The following is a 17375-nucleotide window of genomic DNA, read 5'->3' as shown; positions in this document are numbered from 1 at the left end:
AGCAGAATTTTATCAAGTCTTCTGGGAACATATAAAACATAGAATAACATGCATCTGTAATGAACTTCTGAACCTCAATAAGGAGATACCGAAAGATTTTCGCGAAGGTATGATAGTGTTAATCGCAAAAAAATCGGCTGGCAAGAAAATTGGAAATTTGAGACCAATCACTCTGCTGAACAGTGACTATAAAATTTTTTCGCGGCTCTTAGCCCACAGACTTAAAAATGTAATGGCCAGCGTCACCGGCCCATATCAGTCTAGCGTGGGCAAGGGTAGGAAAATTCAGCAGACGCTGTCCGACTACCGCGACATAATTTCAATAGCAGAAGTATGTCGACTAAAATGTGCCATCGTGTCGTTAGATTTCGATAAAGCCTTCGACAGGATCAGCCACTCCTACCTCCTGAAAACGATAGGCGCAATGGGTTTTCCGCCGAGATTCGTTGACCTCATACGACGTTTGGTAACGAATAACTCCTCCAGAATCATCATAAATGGACAGGCTAGCCGGCCAGTCGAGATCGCATGTTCCGTCAGGCAAGGTTGTCCGTTGTCCATGGCACTTTTTGCCATGGCCATCGAACCTTTGCTCGCTACCTTGACTCAGCGGTTACAAGGATTGCAAATACGAGGAAACAAAATAATATGTAAAGCTTATGCGGACGATGTTGGGTTTCTCGTTATGAATGTAGCGGAAGTCGAGACGGCAATGCACATAATAGAAAAATACGAACGAGCGTCAGCCGCGAGGTTAAACAAAACCAAGTCCGGCATATTCAATATCGGACGTGGCATTGGCATGCGCACACACGGTCAGTTACGTGAGCTAACAGCCTTGAAGTGTCTCGGCATTGATTTCCGAAAAAATATACGTCAAACTATTGCGGCCAACTATAGACAAGTACTAACTACCATACGAGCTAGTGTACGGACACATAGTATTCGACAGTTAAATGAAATTCAGAGAGTGTCTTTAGCGAACGTCTGTATTACTTCCAAAGTCAATTATGTCGCCCAGATCCTGCCAATACCCGCCGGCATCGCCAAACAAATTATGTCAGCAATAGGCTATTTTGTGAGCCGTGGCCACATATTTAAAATCCAGTATGACACTCTGACGCTCGCCACTAATAATGGCGGCTTAAACTTAACGAATGTTACTAAAAAGTCGCAGGCTCTGTACATCTCCAATACGTTTCAACAATGGAGACAATCCGGCAGCTGTATCGCCGCGCACTTGCTATCTGAAATAGCTCCAGATGACCTCTCTCCGCCCATTAATGTGCAGCACATACCGAGCGGACTTTACCATTTACGATGGTTTTTAATAGAATATAGCTACCTACATTCAAGAATTCCGGAAAAAGACATGACAAACGTAAAAGAAATATATGGCAAATTGATGGGAGAAAAGAAGAACAACAAAATAGAACAAAACTATCCATGTTCTAACTGGAAAGTGATATGGGCAAATATTCATAACCGTAACTTAGCTACTCATCTAAAAGCAACATGGTACTTTGTTGTAAATAGGAAAGTTGCAACAAACTCGAAACTTCATACGATCCACTTAGCGGATTCGCCTTTGTGTGCAACGTGTAGTTTAATTGATAACGAAGAACATCGTTTCGTGTGTGACAAGGTTAAAGATATCTGGCTAAATGTCCGACGAAAGCTGGCACTCATCCTTCGAACGTCACCTAACGCTATAACGCCTGCGGACTTTTTGACACCGGATGATGTACCCTTTCCTAAAACGAAACGCAACGCAGTCAATTGGCTGAAAGCGGCAACGGTACATTACCTCTTCACGAAGGAAGAGAAAAGCCAAGAGGATTTTTGGATCTATCTGCTAACTGAGCATCACATGTTACTGAAGACTAGTAAATATAAAGAAACATACGCAAATTTTTTAATCAAGACCTTGATGTAAAAGAATTAACAAGAAATATCTGCGGACACAGAAGACAAACGTAAGAGAGTGTTCACCACTACTAACTTACTTTACAATCGTGGGAAAAAAAAAGAAAAAAAAAAAAATTTATTTTAGTTTTTACCGGAATTGCCGTTCTTTGAGTTCAACGTTTATTAATTTATTTTTCAAGAAGCCATTATAAATAGTTGCTTCTCACCGAATATGGTTTTTTTTAAACATTTTTAGAGAGAAGAGGCAGTTTCGGAATGCCCTCTGACGTTTCTTTGTCAACGAAGCCTATTTGCTTTAAGTGTGACAACAAAAAACAGCGATGAAGAAGGAAACAAACTGAACATAACTTCTGTTTCTACCTACTGAAGACTTCATTCTTTTTTCACATTATCAATAAGCCCAAAGAAGGGGTACATTAGTTTCTCCACGATAAAGGGATTACCCTTGTCTCATCAGTTTATGGTTATGTACATGGCGTGAGAAGCCGACGCCGATGAAGGCGAATTATGGAGAGCGCAAGGATGGGCTAAAAGGGGTGATGGGAGGCCAAAAAAAAAAAAAAAAAAAAAAAAAGAAAAAAAAAAAATCCCATCCTCGTCGAAGAATTTTACGTAAACGCGCGTTTGCGGTCACTCCTTCCCCATGCGAAACGCCTCTCAGTAGTAACAACGAAGCGTGTACGAGGCCGATAGCGTGTGTATGAAATACGAGACAAAAATGCTTACCAGATGAAAGCGCACAACATTCCATAGCGTATGCCCTTCGAATTAAACATCATTTCGAGATGTATAAGCCAATCAAACTTCGGCTCCAGCGAAGAGTATGTCGGTATCTGCGAACGACGAGTTCTTATTTATATTTAAGTGCATACCTGTCGCAGTCATTTTAACGTATCGAGCCTATAATAATCCATCTGTAGCACAACTGTCGCCTCTCGACAGTTTGCTTTGCGTCAGGCCGCCATATACAGAAGCGATTTGGCAGGGCCTACTGGAGAGACTTGACTTTGCAGACATCCGTCGCTAAGGGCCGCCCAAACACCAAGCTCCATCGCAAACAGCAGGACAATCTTGGGCTAGGACGAACGTCAAAACCTTGCAAGTAATATCAGTGTAGCGTATCGAGCTGTACGTTTCGTTGCAGTAAGTCGTGGGAAAGAATGCCCAGCACATTTCTCATGTGCATTAGACGACACTGCATGTCGATACAATGCTTATTCCTGCAGTAAATAAGTGGTCCGGTGATTTTGCCCCGATCGGATATCGACGTGGACGGATGCTGTCATTAAATGACTCGCGAGTGGGAGCTTGGTCGGCTGCACTGCAGCTGGGCATTAGACGTTAACACCGGCCCAGTACGATGTTTTGAAAGCGTTTTCGAATCGACAAATGTCTTCTTTCCGCAAGCGCTCGCCAAAGACACAGCTGTAGTTCCAGCAGACGAGGTGGCCGAGTGGTTAAGGCGTTGGACTGCTAATCCAATGTGCTCTGCACGCGTGGGTTCGAATCCCATCCTCGTCGAAGAATTTTACGTAAAGCGCGCGTTTGCGGTCACTCCTTCCCCATGCGAAACGCCTCTCAGTAGTAACAACGAAGCGTGTACGAGGCCGATAGCGTGTGTATGAAATACGAGACAAAAATGCTTACCAGATGAAAGCGCACAACATTCCATAGCGTATGCCCTTCGAATTAAACATCATTTCGAGATGTATAAGCCAATCAAACTTCGGCTCCAGCGAAGAGTATGTCGGTATCTGCGAACGACGAGTTCTTATTTATATTTAAGTGCATACCTGTCGCAGTCATTTTAACGTATCGAGCCTATAATAATCCATCTGTAGCACAACTGTCGCCTCTCGACAGTTTGCTTTGCGTCAGGCCGCCATATACAGAAGCGATTTGGCAGGGCCTACTGGAGAGACTTGACTTTGCAGACATCCGTCGCTAAGGGCCGCCCAAACACCAAGCTCCATCGCAAACAGCAGGACAATCTTGGGCTAGGACGAACGTCAAAACCTTGCAAGTAATATCAGTGTAGCGTATCGAGCTGTACGTTTCGTTGCAGTAAGTCGTGGGAAAGAATGCCCAGCACATTTCTCATGTGCATTAGACGACACTGCATGTCGATACAATGCTTATTCCTGCAGTAAATAAGTGGTCCGGTGATTTTGCCCCGATCGGATATCGACGTGGACGGATGCTGTCATTAAATGACTCGCGAGTGGGAGCTTGGTCGGCTGCACTGCAGCTGGGCATTAGACGTTAACACCGGCCCAGTACGATGTTTTGAAAGCGTTTTCGAATCGACAAATGTCTTCTTTCCGCAAGCGCTCGCCAAAGACACAGCTGTAGTTCCAGCAGACGAGGTGGCCGAGTGGTTAAGGCGTTGGACTGCTAATCCAATGTGCTCTGCACGCGTGGGTTCGAATCCCATCCTCGTCGAAGAATTTTACGTAAAGCGCGCGTTTGCGGTCACTCCTTCCCCATGCGAAACGCCTCTCAGTAGTAACAACGAAGCGTGTACGAGGCCGATAGCGTGTGTATGAAATACGAGACAAAAATGCTTACCAGATGAAAGCGCACAACATTCCATAGCGTATGCCCTTCGAATTAAACATCATTTCGAGATGTATAAGCCAATCAAACTTCGGCTCCAGCGAAGAGTATGTCGGTATCTGCGAACGACGAGTTCTTATTTATATTTAAGTGCATACCTGTCGCAGTCATTTTAACGTATCGAGCCTATAACAATCCATCTGTAGCACAACTGTCGCCTCTCGACAGTTTGCTTTGCGTCAGGCCGCCATATACAGAAGCGATTTGGCAGGGCCTACTGGAGAGACTTGACTTTGCAGACATCCGTCGCTAAGGGCCGCCCAAACACCAAGCTCCATCGCAAACAGCAGGACAATCTTGGGCTAGGACGAACGTCAAAACCTTGCAAGTAATATCAGTGTAGCGTATCGAGCTGTACGTTTCGTTGCAGTAAGTCGTGGGAAAGAATGCCCAGCACATTTCTCATGTGCATTAGACGACACTGCATGTCGATACAATGCTTATTCCTGCAGTAAATAAGTGGTCCGGTGATTTTGCCCCGATCGGATATCGACGTGGACGGATGCTGTCATTAAATGACTCGCGAGTGGGAGCTTGGTCGGCTGCACTGCAGCTGGGCATTAGACGTTAACACCGGCCCAGTACGATGTTTTGAAAGCGTTTTCGAATCGACAAATGTCTTCTTTCCGCAAGCGCTCGCCAAAGACACAGCTGTAGTTCCAGCAGACGAGGTGGCCGAGTGGTTAAGGCGTTGGACTGCTAATCCAATGTGCTCTGCACGCGTGGGTTCGAATCCCATCCTCGTCGAAGAATTTTACGTAAAGCACGCGTTTGCGGTCACTCCTTCCCCATGCGAAACGCCTCTCAGTAGTAACAACGAAGCGTATACGAGGCCGATAGCGTGTGTATGAAATACGAGACAAAAATGCTTACCAGATGAAAGCGCACAACATTCCATAGCGTATGCCCTTTGAATTAAACATCATTTCGAGATGTATAAGCCAATCAAACTTCGGCTCCAGCGAAGAGTATGTCGGTATCTGCGAACGACGAGTTCTTATTTATATTTAAGTGCATACCTGTCGCAGTCATTTTAACGTATCGAGCCTATAATAATCCATCTGTAGCACAACTGTCGCCTCTCGACAGTTTGCTTTGCGTCAGGCCGCCATATACAGAAGCGATTTGGCAGGGCCTACTGGAGAGACTTGACTTTGCAGACATCCGTCGCTAAGGGCCGCCCAAACACCAAGCTCCATCGCAAACAGCAGGACAATCTTGGGCTAGGACGAACGTCAAAACCTTGCAAGTAATATCAGTGTAGCGTATCGAGCTGTACGTTTCGTTGCAGTAAGTCGTGGGAAAGAATGCCCAGCACATTTCTCATGTGCATTAGACGACACTGCATGTCGATACAATGCTTATTCCTGCAGTAAATAAGTGGTCCGGTGATTTTGCCCCGATCGGATATCGACGTGGACGGATGCTGTCATTAAATGACTCGTGAGTGGGAGCTTGGTCGGCTGCACTGCAGCTGGGCATTAGACGTTAACACCGGCCCAGTACGATGTTTTGAAAGCGTTTTCGAATCGACAAATGTCTTCTTTCCGCAAGCGCTCGCCAAAGACACAGCTGTAGTTCCAGCAGACGAGGTGGCCGAGTGGTTAAGGCGTTGGACTGCTAATCCAATGTGCTCTGCACGCGTGGGTTCGAATCCCATCCTCGTCGAAGAATTTTACGTAAAGCACGCGTTTGCGGTCACTCCTTCCCCATGCGAAACGCCTCTCAGTAGTAACAACGAAGCGTGTACGAGGCCGATAGCGTGTGTATGAAATACGAGACAAAAATGCTTACCAGATGAAAGCGCACAACATTCCATAGCGTATGCCCTTCGAATTAAACATCATTTCGAGATGTATAAGCCAATCAAACTTCGGCTCCAGCGAAGAGTATGTCGGTATCTGCGAACGACGAGTTCTTATTTATATTTAAGTGCATACCTGTCGCAGTCATTTTAACGTATCGAGCCTATAATAATCCATCTGTAGCACAACTGTCGCCTCTCGACAGTTTGCTTTGCGTCAGGCCGCCATATACAGAAGCGATTTGGCAGGGCCCACTGGAGAGACTTGACTTTGCAGACATCCGTCGCTAAGGGCCGCCCAAACACCAAGCTCCATCGCAAACAGCAGGACAATCTTGGGCTAGGACGAACGTCAAAACCTTGCAAGTAATATCAGTGTAGCGTATCGAGCTGTACGTTTCGTTGCAGTAAGTCGTGGGAAAGAATGCCCAGCACATTTCTCATGTGCATTAGACGACACTGCATGTCGATACAATGCTTATTCCTGCAGTAAATAAGTGGTCCGGTGATTTTGCCCCGATCGGATATCGACGTGGACGGATGCTGTCATTAAATGACTCGCGAGTGGGAGCTTGGTCGGCTGCACTGCAGCTGGGCATTAGACGTTAACACCGGCCCAGTACGATGTTTTGAAAGCGTTTTCGAATCGACAAATGTCTTCTTTCCGCAAGCGCTCGCCAAAGACACAGCTGTAGTTCCAGCAGACGAGGTGGCCGAGTGGTTAAGGCGTTGGACTGTTAATCCAATGTGCTCTGCACGCGTGGGTTCGAATCCCATCCTCGTCGAAGAATTTTACGTAAAGCGCGCGTTTGCGGTCACTCCTTCCCCATGCGAAACGCCTCTCAGTAGTAACAACGAAGCGTGTACGAGGCCGATAGCGTGTGTATGAAATACGAGACAAAAATGCTTACCAGATGAAAGCGCACAACATTCCATAGCGTATGCCCTTCGAATTAAACATCATTTCGAGATGTATAAGCCAATCAAACTTCGGCTCCAGCGAAGAGTATGTCGGTATCTGCGAACGACGAGTTCTTATTTATATTTAAGTGCATACCTGTCGCAGTCATTTTAACGTATCGAGCCTATAATAATCCATCTGTAGCACAACTGTCGCCTCTCGACAGTTTGCTTTGCGTCAGGCCGCCATATACAGAAGCGATTTGGCAGGGCCTACTGGAGAGACTTGACTTTGCAGACATCCGTCGCTAAGGGCCGCCCAAACACCAAGCTCCATCGCAAACAGCAGGACAATCTTGGGCTAGGACGAACGTCAAAACCTTGCAAGTAATATCAGTGTAGCGTATCGAGCTGTACGTTTCGTTGCAGTAAGTCGTGGGAAAGAATGCCCAGCACATTTCTCATGTGCATTAGACGACACTGCATGTCGATACAATGCTTATTCCTGCAGTAAATAAGTGGTCCGGTGATTTTGCCCCGATCGGATATCGACGTGGACGGATGCTGTCATTAAATGACTCGCGAGTGGGAGCTTGGTCGGCTGCACTGCAGCTGGGCATTAGACGTTAACACCGGCCCAGTACGATGTTTTGAAAGCGTTTTCGAATCGACAAATGTCTTCTTTCCGCAAGCGCTCGCCAAAGACACAGCTGTAGTTCCAGCAGACGAGATGGCCGAGTGGTTAAGGCGTTGGACTGCTAATCCAATGTGCTCTGCACGCGTGGGTTCGAATCCCATCCTCGTCGAAGAATTTTACGTAAAGCGCGCGTTTGCGGTCACTCCTTCCCCATGCGAAACGCCTCTCAGTAGTAACAACGAAGCGTGTACGAGGCCGATAGCGTGTGTATGAAATACGAGACAAAAATGCTTACCAGATGAAAGCGCACAACATTCCATAGCGTATGCCCTTCGAATTAAACATCATTTCGAGATGTATAAGCCAATCAAACTTCGGCTCCAGCGAAGAGTATGTCGGTATCTGCGAACGACGAGTTCTTATTTATATTTAAGTGCATACCTGTCGCAGTCATTTTAACGTATCGAGCCTATAATAATCCATCTGTAGCACAACTGTCGCCTCTCGACAGTTTGCTTTGCGTCAGGCCGCCATATACAGAAGCGATTTGGCAGGGCCTACTGGAGAGACTTGACTTTGCAGACATCCGTCGCTAAGGGCCGCCCAAACACCAAGCTCCATCGCAAACAGCAGGACAATCTTGGGCTAGGACGAACGTCAAAACCTTGCAAGTAATATCAGTGTAGCGTATCGAGCTGTACGTTTCGTTGCAGTAAGTCGTGGGAAAGAATGCCCAGCACATTTCTCATGTGCATTAGACGACACTGCATGTCGATACAATGCTTATTCCTGCAGTAAATAAGTGGTCCGGTGATTTTGCCCCGATCGGATATCGACGTGGACGGATGCTGTCATTAAATGACTCGCGAGTGGGAGCTTGGTCGGCTGCACTGCAGCTGGGCATTAGACGTTAACACCGGCCCAGTACGATGTTTTGAAAGCGTTTTCGAATCGACAAATGTCTTCTTTCCGCAAGCGCTCGCCAAAGACACAGCTGTAGTTCCAGCAGACGAGGTGGCCGAGTGGTTAAGGCGTTGGACTGCTAATCCAATGTGCTCTGCACGCGTGGGTTCGAATCCCATCCTCGTCGAAGAATTTTACGTAAAGCGCGCGTTTGCGGTCACTCCTTCCCCATGCGAAACGCCTCTCAGTAGTAACAACGAAGCGTGTACGAGGCCGATAGCGTGTGTATGAAATACGAGACAAAAATGCTTACCAGATGAAAGCGCACAACATTCCATAGCGTATGCCCTTCGAATTAAACATCATTTCGAGATGTATAAGCCAATCAAACTTCGGCTCCAGCGAAGAGTATGTCGGTATCTGCGAACGACGAGTTCTTATTTATATTTAAGTGCATACCTGTCGCAGTCATTTTAACGTATCGAGCCTATAATAATCCATCTGTAGCACAACTGTCGCCTCTCGACAGTTTGCTTTGCGTCAGGCCGCCATATACAGAAGCGATTTGGCAGGGCCTACTGGAGAGACTTGACTTTGCAGACATCCGTCGCTAAGGGCCGCCCAAACACCAAGCTCCATCGCAAACAGCAGGACAATCTTGGGCTAGGACGAACGTCAAAACCTTGCAAGTAATATCAGTGTAGCGTATCGAGCTGTACGTTTCGTTGCAGTAAGTCGTGGGAAAGAATGCCCAGCACATTTCTCATGTGCATTAGACGACACTGCATGTCGATACAATGCTTATTCCTGCAGTAAATAAGTGGTCCGGTGATTTTGCCCCGATCGGATATCGACGTGGACGGATGCTGTCATTAAATGACTCGCGAGTGGGAGCTTGGTCGGCTGCACTGCAGCTGGGCATTAGACGTTAACACCGGCCCAGTACGATGTTTTGAAAGCGTTTTCGAATCGACAAATGTCTTCTTTCCGCAAGCGCTCGCCAAAGACACAGCTGTAGTTCCAGCAGACGAGGTGGCCGAGTGGTTAAGGCGTTGGACTGCTAATCCAATGTGCTCTGCACGCGTGGGTTCGAATCCCATCCTCGTCGAAGAATTTTACGTAAAGCACGCGTTTGCGGTCACTCCTTCCCCATGCGAAACGCCTCTCAGTAGTAACAACGAAGCGTGTACGAGGCCGATAGCGTGTGTATGAAATACGAGACAAAAATGCTTACCAGATGAAAGCGCACAACATTCCATAGCGTATGCCCTTTGAATTAAACATCATTTCGAGATGTATAAGCCAATCAAACTTCGGCTCCAGCGAAGAGTATGTCGGTATCTGCGAACGACGAGTTCTTATTTATATTTAAGTGCATACCTGTCGCAGTCATTTTAACGTATCGAGCCTATAATAATCCATCTGTAGCACAACTGTCGCCTCTCGACAGTTTGCTTTGCGTCAGGCCGCCATATACAGAAGCGATTTGGCAGGGCCTACTGGAGAGACTTGACTTTGCAGACATCCGTCGCTAAGGGCCGCCCAAACACCAAGCTCCATCGCAAACAGCAGGACAATCTTGGGCTAGGACGAACGTCAAAACCTTGCAAGTAATATCAGTGTAGCGTATCGAGCTGTACGTTTCGTTGCAGTAAGTCGTGGGAAAGAATGCCCAGCACATTTCTCATGTGCATTAGACGACACTGCATGTCGATACAATGCTTATTCCTGCAGTAAATAAGTGGTCCGGTGATTTTGCCCCGATCGGATATCGACGTGGACGGATGCTGTCATTAAATGACTCGCGAGTGGGAGCTTGGTCGGCTGCACTGCAGCTGGGCATTAGACGTTAACACCGGCCCAGTACGATGTTTTGAAAGCGTTTTCGAATCGACAAATGTCTTCTTTCCGCAAGCGCTCGCCAAAGACACAGCTGTAGTTCCAGCAGACGAGGTGGCCGAGTGGTTAAGGCGTTGGACTGCTAATCCAATGTGCTCTGCACGCGTGGGTTCGAATCCCATCCTCGTCGAAGAATTTTACGTAAAGCGCGCGTTTGCAGTCACTCCTTCCCCATGCGAAACGCCTCTCAGTAGTAACAACGAAGCGTGTACGAGGCCGATAGCGTGTGTATGAAATACGAGACAAAAATGCTTACCAGATGAAAGCGCACAACATTCCATAGCGTATGCCCTTCGAATTAAACATCATTTCGAGATGTATAAGCCAATCAAACTTCGGCTCCAGCGAAGAGTATGTCGGTATCTGCGAACGACGAGTTCTTATTTATATTTAAGTGCATACCTGTCGCAGTCATTTTAACGTATCGAGCCTATAATAATCCATCTGTAGCACAACTGTCGCCTCTCGACAGTTTGCTTTGCGTCAGGCCGCCATATACAGAAGCGATTTGGCAGGGCCTACTGGAGAGACTTGACTTTGCAGACATCCGTCGCTAAGGGCCGCCCAAACACCAAGCTCCATCGCAAACAGCAGGACAATCTTGGGCTAGGACGAACGTCAAAACCTTGCAAGTAATATCAGTGTAGCGTATCGAGCTGTACGTTTCGTTGCAGTAAGTCGTGGGAAAGAATGCCCAGCACATTTCTCATGTGCATTAGACGACACTGCATGTCGATACAATGCTTATTCCTGCAGTAAATAAGTGGTCCGGTGATTTTGCCCCGATCGGATATCGACGTGGACGGATGCTGTCATTAAATGACTCGCGAGTGGGAGCTTGGTCGGCTGCACTGCAGCTGGGCATTAGACGTTAACACCGGCCCAGTACGATGTTTTGAAAGCGTTTTCGAATCGACAAATGTCTTCTTTCCGCAAGCGCTCGCCAAAGACACAGCTGTAGTTCCAGCAGACGAGGTGGCCGAGTGGTTAAGGCGTTGGACTGCTAATCCAATGTGCTCTGCACGCGTGGGTTCGAATCCCATCCTCGTCGAAGAATTTTACGTAAAGCGCGCGTTTGCGGTCACTCCTTCCCCATGCGAAACGCCTCTCAGTAGTAACAACGAAGCGTGTACGAGGCCGATAGCGTGTGTATGAAATACGAGACAAAAATGCTTACCAGATGAAAGCGCACAACATTCCATAGCGTATGCCCTTCGAATTAAACATCATTTCGAGATGTATAAGCCAATCAAACTTCGGCTCCAGCGAAGAGTATGTCGGTATCTGCGAACGACGAGTTCTTATTTATATTTAAGTGCATACCTGTCGCAGTCATTTTAACGTATCGAGCCTATAATAATCCATCTGTAGCACAACTGTCGCCTCTCGACAGTTTGCTTTGCGTCAGGCCGCCATATACAGAAGCGATTTGGCAGGGCCTACTGGAGAGACTTGACTTTGCAGACATCCGTCGCTAAGGGCCGCCCAAACACCAAGCTCCATCGCAAACAGCAGGACAATCTTGGGCTAGGACGAACGTCAAAACCTTGCAAGTAATATCAGTGTAGCGTATCGAGCTGTACGTTTCGTTGCAGTAAGTCGTGGGAAAGAATGCCCAGCACATTTCTCATGTGCATTAGACGACACTGCATGTCGATACAATGCTTATTCCTGCAGTAAATAAGTGGTCCGGTGATTTTGCCCCGATCGGATATCGACGTGGACGGATGCTGTCATTAAATGACTCGCGAGTGGGAGCTTGGTCGGCTGCACTGCAGCTGGGCATTAGACGTTAACACCGGCCCAGTACGATGTTTTGAAAGCGTTTTCGAATCGACAAATGTCTTCTTTCCGCAAGCGCTCGCCAAAGACACAGCTGTAGTTCCAGCAGACGAGGTGGCCGAGTGGTTAAGGCGTTGGACTGCTAATCCAATGTGCTCTGCAATCGTGGGTTCGAATCCCATCCTCGTCGAAGAATTTTACGTAAAGCACGCGTTTGCGGTCACTCCTTCCCCATGCGAAACGCCTCTCAGTAGTAACAACGAAGCGTGTACGAGGCCGATAGCGTGTGTATGAAATACGAGACAAAAATGCTTACCAGATGAAAGCGCACAACATTCCATAGCGTATGCCCTTTGAATTAAACATCATTTCGAGATGTATAAGCCAATCAAACTTCGGCTCCAGCGAAGAGTATGTCGGTATCTGCGAACGACGAGTTCTTATTTATATTTAAGTGCATACCTGTCGCAGTCATTTTAACGTATCGAGCCTATAATAATCCATCTGTAGCACAACTGTCGCCTCTCGACAGTTTGCTTTGCGTCAGGCCGCCATATACAGAAGCGATTTGGCAGGGCCTACTGGAGAGACTTGACTTTGCAGACATCCGTCGCTAAGGGCCGCCCAAACACCAAGCTCCATCGCAAACAGCAGGACAATCTTGGGCTAGGACGAACGTCAAAACCTTGCAAGTAATATCAGTGTAGCGTATCGAGCTGTACGTTTCGTTGCAGTAAGTCGTGGGAAAGAATGCCCAGCACATTTCTCATGTGCATTAGACGACACTGCATGTCGATACAATGCTTATTCCTGCAGTAAATAAGTGGTCCGGTGATTTTGCCCCGATCGGATATCGACGTGGACGGATGCTGTCATTAAATGACTCGCGAGTGGGAGCTTGGTCGGCTGCACTGCAGCTGGGCATTAGACGTTAACACCGGCCCAGTACGATGTTTTGAAAGCGTTTTCGAATCGACAAATGTCTTCTTTCCGCAAGCGCTCGCCAAAGACACAGCTGTAGTTCCAGCAGACGAGGTGGCCGAGTGGTTAAGGCGTTGGACTGCTAATCCAATGTGCTCTGCACGCGTGGGTTCGAATCCCATCCTCGTCGAAGAATTTTACGTAAAGCACGCGTTTGCGGTCACTCCTTCCCCATGCGAAACGCCTCTCAGTAGTAACAACGAAGCGTGTACGAGGCCGATAGCGTGTGTATGAAATACGAGACAAAAATGCTTACCAGATGAAAGCGCACAACATTCCATAGCGTATGCCCTTCGAATTAAACATCATTTCGAGATGTATAAGCCAATCAAACTTCGGCTCCAGCGAAGAGTATGTCGGTATCTGCGAACGACGAGTTCTTATTTATATTTAAGTGCATACCTGTCGCAGTCATTTTAACGTATCGAGCCTATAATAATCCATCTGTAGCACAACTGTCGCCTCTCGACAGTTTGCTTTGCGTCAGGCCGCCATATACAGAAGCGATTTGGCAGGGCCTACTGGAGAGACTTGACTTTGCAGACATCCGTCGCTAAGGGCCGCCCAAACACCAAGCTCCATCGCAAACAGCAGGACAATCTTGGGCTAGGACGAACGTCAAAACCTTGCAAGTAATATCAGTGTAGCGTATCGAGCTGTACGTTTCGTTGCAGTAAGTCGTGGGAAAGAATGCCCAGCACATTTCTCATGTGCATTAGACGACACTGCATGTCGATACAATGCTTATTCCTGCAGTAAATAAGTGGTCCGGTGATTTTGCCCCGATCGGATATCGACGTGGACGGATGCTGTCATTAAATGACTCGCGAGTGGGAGCTTGGTCGGCTGCACTGCAGCTGGGCATTAGACGTTAACACCGGCCCAGTACGATGTTTTGAAAGCGTTTTCGAATCGACAAATGTCTTCTTTCCGCAAGCGCTCGCCAAAGACACAGCTGTAGTTCCAGCAGACGAGGTGGCCGAGTGGTTAAGGCGTTGAACTGCTAATCCAATGTGCTCTGCACGCGTGGGTTCGAATCCCATCCTCGTCGAAGAATTTTACGTAAAGCACGCGTTTGCGGTCACTCCTTCCCCATGCGAAACGCCTCTCAGTAGTAACAACGAAGCGTGTACGAGGCCGATAGCGTGTGTATGAAATACGAGACAAAAATGCTTACCAGATGAAAGCGCACAACATTCCATAGCGTATGCCCTTCGAATTAAACATCATTTCGAGATGTATAAGCCAATCAAACTTCGGCTCCAGCGAAGAGTATGTCGGTATCTGCGAACGACGAGTTCTTATTTATATTTAAGTGCATACCTGTCGCAGTCATTTTAACGTATCGAGCCTATAATAATCCATCTGTAGCACAACTGTCGCCTCTCGACAGTTTGCTTTGCGTCAGGCCGCCATATACAGAAGCGATTTGGCAGGGCCTACTGGAGAGACTTGACTTTGCAGACATCCGTCGCTAAGGGCCGCCCAAACACCAAGCTCCATCGCAAACAGCAGGACAATCTTGGGCTAGGACGAACGTCAAAACCTTGCAAGTAATATCAGTGTAGCGTATCGAGCTGTACGTTTCGTTGCAGTAAGTCGTGGGAAAGAATGCCCAGCACATTTCTCATGTGCATTAGACGACACTGCATGTCGATACAATGCTTATTCCTGCAGTAAATAAGTGGTCCGGTGATTTTGCCCCGATCGGATATCGACGTGGACGGATGCTGTCATTAAATGACTCGCGAGTGGGAGCTTGGTCGGCTGCACTGCAGCTGGGCATTAGACGTTAACACCGGCCCAGTACGATGTTTTGAAAGCGTTTTCGAATCGACAAATGTCTTCTTTCCGCAAGCGCTCGCCAAAGACACAGCTGTAGTTCCAGCAGACGAGGTGGCCGAGTGGTTAAGGCGTTGGACTGCTAATCCAATGTGCTCTGCACGCGTGGGTTCGAATCCCATCCTCGTCGAAGAATTTTACGTAAAGCACGCGTTTGCGGTCACTCCTTCCCCATGCGAAACGCCTCTCAGTAGTAACAACGAAGCGTGTACGAGGCCGATAGCGTGTGTATGAAATACGAGACAAAAATGCTTACCAGATGAAAGCGCACAACATTCCATAGCGTATGCCCTTCGAATTAAACATCATTTCGAGATGTATAAGCCAATCAAACTTCGGCTCCAGCGAAGAGTATGTCGGTATCTGCGAACGACGAGTTCTTATTTATATTTAAGTGCATACCTGTCGCAGTCATTTTAACGTATCGAGCCTATAATAATCCATCTGTAGCACAACTGTCGCCTCTCGACAGTTTGCTTTGCGTCAGGCCGCCATATACAGAAGCGATTTGGCAGGGCCTACTGGAGAGACTTGACTTTGCAGACATCCGTCGCTAAGGGCCGCCCAAACACCAAGCTCCATCGCAAACAGCAGGACAATCTTGGGCTAGGACGAACGTCAAAACCTTGCAAGTAATATCAGTGTAGCGTATCGAGCTGTACGTTTCGTTGCAGTAAGTCGTGGGAAAGAATGCCCAGCACATTTCTCATGTGCATTAGACGACACTGCATGTCGATACAATGCTTATTCCTGCAGTAAATAAGTGGTCCGGTGATTTTGCCCCGATCGGATATCGACGTGGACGGATGCTGTCATTAAATGACTCGCGAGTGGGAGCTTGGTCGGCTGCACTGCAGCTGGGCATTAGACGTTAACACCGGCCCAGTACGATGTTTTGAAAGCGTTTTCGAATCGACAAATGTCTTCTTTCCGCAAGCGCTCGCCAAAGACACAGCTGTAGTTCCAGCAGACGAGGTGGCCGAGTGGTTAAGGCGTTGGACTGCTAATCCAATGTGCTCTGCACGCGTGGGTTCGAATCCCATCCTCGTCGAAGAATTTTACGTAAAGCACGCGTTTGCGGTCACTCCTTCCCCATGCGAAACGCCTCTCAGTAGTAACAACGAAGCGTGTACGAGGCCGATAGCGTGTGTATGAAATACGAGACAAAAATGCTTACCAGATGAAAGCGCACAACATTCCATAGCGTATGCCCTTCGAATTAAACATCATTTCGAGATGTATAAGCCAATCAAACTTCGGCTCCAGCGAAGAGTATGTCGGTATCTGCGAACGACGAGTTCTTATTTATATTTAAGTGCATACCTGTCGCAGTCATTTTAACGTATCGAGCCTATAATAATCCATCTGTAGCACAACTGTCGCCTCTCGACAGTTTGCTTTGCGTCAGGCCGCCATATACAGAAGCGATTTGGCAGGGCCTACTGGAGAGACTTGACTTTGCAGACATCCGTCGCTAAGGGCCGCCCAAACACCAAGCTCCATCGCAAACAGCAGGACAATCTTGGGCTAGGACGAACGTCAAAACCTTGCAAGTAATATCAGTGTAGCGTATCGAGCTGTACGTTTCGTTGCAGTAAGTCGTGGGAAAGAATGCCCAGCACATTTCTCATGTGCATTAGACGACACTGCATGTCGATACAATGCTTATTCCTGCAGTAAATAAGTGGTCCGGTGATTTTGCCCCGATCGGATATCGACGTGGACGGATGCTGTCATTAAATGACTCGCGAGTGGGAGCTTGGTCGGCTGCACTGCAGCTGGGCATTAGACGTTAACACCGGCCCAGTACGATGTTTTGAAAGCGTTTTCGAATCGACAAATGTCTTCTTTCCGCAAGCGCTCGCCAAAGACACAGCTGTAGTTCCAGCAGACGAGGTGGCCGAGTGGTTAAGGCGTTGGACTGCTAATCCAATGTGCTCTGCACGCGTGGGTTCGAATCCCATCCTCGTCGAAGAATTTTACGTAAAGCACGCGTTTGCGGTCACTCCTTCCCCATGCGAAACGCCTCTCAGTAGTAACAACGAAGAGTGTACGAGGCCGATAGCGTGTGTATGAAATACG

The 17375-nt window shown here is 47.6% G+C and overlaps 16 non-coding genes across 16 annotated transcripts; all 16 read left to right on the top strand.

Annotated features, from left to right (window-relative positions):
- Positions 1-3368: 3368 nt before the first annotated feature.
- On the top strand, positions 3369-3450 carry Trnas-gcu (transfer RNA serine (anticodon GCU)). Its single transcript has one exon. It is a non-coding gene; the product is annotated as a tRNA-Ser (tRNA).
- Positions 3451-4289: 839 nt separating this feature from the next.
- Trnas-gcu (transfer RNA serine (anticodon GCU)) lies at positions 4290-4371 on the top strand. The gene has a single exon. It is a non-coding gene; the product is annotated as a tRNA-Ser (tRNA).
- An 839-nt stretch (positions 4372-5210) lies between these two features.
- Trnas-gcu (transfer RNA serine (anticodon GCU)) lies at positions 5211-5292 on the top strand. Its single transcript has one exon. It is a non-coding gene; the product is annotated as a tRNA-Ser (tRNA).
- Positions 5293-6131: 839 nt separating this feature from the next.
- Trnas-gcu (transfer RNA serine (anticodon GCU)) lies at positions 6132-6213 on the top strand. Its single transcript has one exon. It is a non-coding gene; the product is annotated as a tRNA-Ser (tRNA).
- Positions 6214-7052: 839 nt separating this feature from the next.
- Positions 7053-7134, top strand: Trnan-guu (transfer RNA asparagine (anticodon GUU)). The gene has a single exon. It is a non-coding gene; the product is annotated as a tRNA-Asn (tRNA).
- Positions 7135-7973: 839 nt separating this feature from the next.
- On the top strand, positions 7974-8055 carry Trnas-gcu (transfer RNA serine (anticodon GCU)). Its single transcript has one exon. It is a non-coding gene; the product is annotated as a tRNA-Ser (tRNA).
- An 839-nt stretch (positions 8056-8894) lies between these two features.
- Trnas-gcu (transfer RNA serine (anticodon GCU)) lies at positions 8895-8976 on the top strand. Its single transcript has one exon. It is a non-coding gene; the product is annotated as a tRNA-Ser (tRNA).
- Positions 8977-9815: 839 nt separating this feature from the next.
- Positions 9816-9897, top strand: Trnas-gcu (transfer RNA serine (anticodon GCU)). The gene has a single exon. It is a non-coding gene; the product is annotated as a tRNA-Ser (tRNA).
- Positions 9898-10736: 839 nt separating this feature from the next.
- Positions 10737-10818, top strand: Trnas-gcu (transfer RNA serine (anticodon GCU)). The gene has a single exon. It is a non-coding gene; the product is annotated as a tRNA-Ser (tRNA).
- Positions 10819-11657: 839 nt separating this feature from the next.
- On the top strand, positions 11658-11739 carry Trnas-gcu (transfer RNA serine (anticodon GCU)). Its single transcript has one exon. It is a non-coding gene; the product is annotated as a tRNA-Ser (tRNA).
- An 839-nt stretch (positions 11740-12578) lies between these two features.
- On the top strand, positions 12579-12660 carry Trnas-gcu (transfer RNA serine (anticodon GCU)). Its single transcript has one exon. It is a non-coding gene; the product is annotated as a tRNA-Ser (tRNA).
- Positions 12661-13499: 839 nt separating this feature from the next.
- Positions 13500-13581, top strand: Trnas-gcu (transfer RNA serine (anticodon GCU)). Its single transcript has one exon. It is a non-coding gene; the product is annotated as a tRNA-Ser (tRNA).
- Positions 13582-14420: 839 nt separating this feature from the next.
- Positions 14421-14502, top strand: Trnas-gcu (transfer RNA serine (anticodon GCU)). Its single transcript has one exon. It is a non-coding gene; the product is annotated as a tRNA-Ser (tRNA).
- Positions 14503-15341: 839 nt separating this feature from the next.
- Trnas-gcu (transfer RNA serine (anticodon GCU)) lies at positions 15342-15423 on the top strand. The gene has a single exon. It is a non-coding gene; the product is annotated as a tRNA-Ser (tRNA).
- An 839-nt stretch (positions 15424-16262) lies between these two features.
- Trnas-gcu (transfer RNA serine (anticodon GCU)) lies at positions 16263-16344 on the top strand. The gene has a single exon. It is a non-coding gene; the product is annotated as a tRNA-Ser (tRNA).
- An 839-nt stretch (positions 16345-17183) lies between these two features.
- Positions 17184-17265, top strand: Trnas-gcu (transfer RNA serine (anticodon GCU)). The gene has a single exon. It is a non-coding gene; the product is annotated as a tRNA-Ser (tRNA).
- The last annotated feature ends 110 nt before the right edge of the window (positions 17266-17375 follow it).

Source organism: Schistocerca gregaria, chromosome 2, assembly GCF_023897955.1.
Source record: "Schistocerca gregaria isolate iqSchGreg1 chromosome 2, iqSchGreg1.2, whole genome shotgun sequence".
NCBI classification, from domain to species: Eukaryota; Metazoa; Arthropoda; class Insecta; order Orthoptera; family Acrididae; genus Schistocerca; species Schistocerca gregaria.
This window is presented reverse-complemented; position numbering and strand designations above follow the sequence as displayed.